Below are 2500 nucleotides of genomic sequence, written 5' to 3' on the forward strand. Positions count from 1 at the left end.
TTGTTTTAAACGGCTTGTTTACGCTGTCCTGAAAATTGCTTCGGAGTTGTGTTGATGAACCACTTTTGATAAAGCTCATTTTTTTTATAACTCTAACGTTGCCTTTGCGTATCCAAAACTGGAAAAATGATGGAATAAACTGTATCCTGTAGGCCTACCTATTGCAAAAGTTCCATGTGACTGGCAAAATACGACAAGTCTCCTGATGCATCAAGAGTAACCGGTTTACAAGATGGCAACCTTTAGGTCTATAGACCTGACGCCTACTAAACGTTCTTAACAACAAGCGTAATGTTTTAATACTTTATACCAAGTATAAATAAATTAAATGCCGTTCTGATTTCAAAACTAAAACCACCTTAGCATTCATGCTGAACAATAAAATGTCAAAAATAGTAGACAAGTTTACACAGGAAGGTTTATCTAGGTATTTACGGCTATCGAGACTTAGGTCTGATCAGCGTAACATTAATGGCCAGTAAACTTCATAAAACTTGACTGACCTGTGTTATATCATACCAATTTGTTCTCGAGGAGTTCGTGTATCCAATTTTGGCAATGAGGTGCCACTCAAAAGACCATAACGGTGACGATGATGACAAACAAAAAGATTTGTACGAAACACTGAACGAAAATTCAACCCTCGCTGTTCCCGGGTGACAGAGGTGGAGAGCAGCGCCGCCAGCGCCGCTCTGGTGGGTGGCGGCGCTATGAACTACGTTAGCACTTGTACACAAATAGTACGATCTTCAGTTATTATGAGGTTTCTATGCATAATTTCGTTTTAAAAACAGACGTTTATATATATATATATATATATATATATATATATATATATATATATATATATATGCGTAATAACTAAGCAGAACATACTCAGTTACGAATGTAAATCCAAATATTGCATATCATAGCATCGGTAACTTAGATGGTAAATATGCATAAAAAAGACACACATGACGGCAAAGTTAGTTTGACTTAGAGTACGAAATACGTCTGAATAATAAAGAAGACTAATTAGTACCAGAAAATGACATTATTATTTTTTCCTGCATGGAATGTTTAGAGTGTGATGACTTTTGCTTCTTATACCCATGAGGGTGAGACTGAAATTGATTTTTAGAAACCTTAGTAAAAGGGGTTATAAAGGTGTGATGATATAAAGAATTTTCTAAAGGAGAATTAAATGGTATTTCCAATTTAAACGTCTCGTACATTTATAAAAAGTGTGACCAAAATGTTATCTTGGTTTTTTTTATTAGAATATTTCCATTTCTTTCCAAAAAAAGGTAGTGAAAACAATTAAATTTATCTATACTTTATTCTAAATGGATTTCCATTTGACATACATTATTAATCTCTGTCTCTGTCTGTTTGTCAGTCTGTTTGTCTGTCTGTCTCACTCGATGTGTGTGCTTAATCCTTCATAGCTATAAATGTTCACATTCACAGCCTAAAACCTTCATAAACTTTGCTAATAATGGTCAGCTGGTTCCAAAGAGTTACCAAGAAACTTATGGAGCAGACGTGTTGAGAATTCACCTTAAATATTCATCGAACTTCTTTAAATTTAACTTTGAAAAATATTATATTTTCCTAAAAAATACACAAACAAAAATCTTGTAAAACTTAAGAGAAAGAGCGAAGTCGTTCGAATTCCCAATAGAAAAAAATGAAAAAAAAATAAATTTAGGATATTTGTAGATGCATCCAAGGCCCAACTGGCGAAAAAGTGTCATAGTCTTAAAAAATAAGGAATATAGGAAAAAAAAACCTATCTGCATATTTCGAACACAAAATTCGAAACGGGTGGGTTTGGTTTTCCGAAAAACCGGAGGAGACGTAGCTATAAAAATCTGAGGAACTCCCAATATGCATAAAAGGTTCCTGAATATTTTTGGAAATGCATCACGAAGCGTTGGTTTTTCTTCTCCATATTATTTTTTGTTAAACTTTGTTTCTTTTAAATACTGCTGAGTCTTATATCTTACTACTGTATATATCACCCGTTTCAAAATTCAAACTTATGGATATATATAGTATATAATATATATATAGATAGGTATATATATATATATATATATATATATATATATATATATGTATAATGTTTTCTTAAAAAAATACACAAATGTCCATATGAATTTACGTCTTTATACGTTTCTCAGACATTTTTTTAGGGCAGACTGGTGGCGGTTAGTTAGAAGCGATAAAAGTGCGTGAATAATATATAAATATACTGCATACATACACACACATATATATATATTCATTATAATAAACTATATATATTATATTAATATATATAATATATAAATATTATTATATATGCATATGTATATAATATAACATGATATACAGTATATAAGAATATAATATTACACTATATACATACTATATGTGTGTGTTTTATATATATAATTTAATATTCGTGTGTATATATATGCACATTTTATACTATATGTATATATACATATAAATTATGTATATGTATATATAT

The 2500-nt window shown here is 30.6% G+C and overlaps 1 long non-coding RNA gene across 3 annotated transcripts in view; it reads right to left on the reverse strand.

Moving 5' to 3' along the window:
• LOC135201306 (uncharacterized) overlaps positions 1–684 on the reverse strand; it is a 155112-nt gene extending 154428 nt beyond the window's left edge. For all 3 annotated transcript variants that reach the window (XR_010311486.1, XR_010311484.1, XR_010311485.1), the window contains exon 1: positions 504–684. This is a non-coding gene — a long non-coding RNA (uncharacterized LOC135201306). The remainder of the gene's footprint in view (positions 1–503) is intronic.
• Positions 685–2500: the final 1816 nt, after the last annotated feature.

Source organism: Macrobrachium nipponense, chromosome 28, assembly GCF_015104395.2.
Source record: "Macrobrachium nipponense isolate FS-2020 chromosome 28, ASM1510439v2, whole genome shotgun sequence".
NCBI classification, from domain to species: Eukaryota; Metazoa; Arthropoda; class Malacostraca; order Decapoda; family Palaemonidae; genus Macrobrachium; species Macrobrachium nipponense.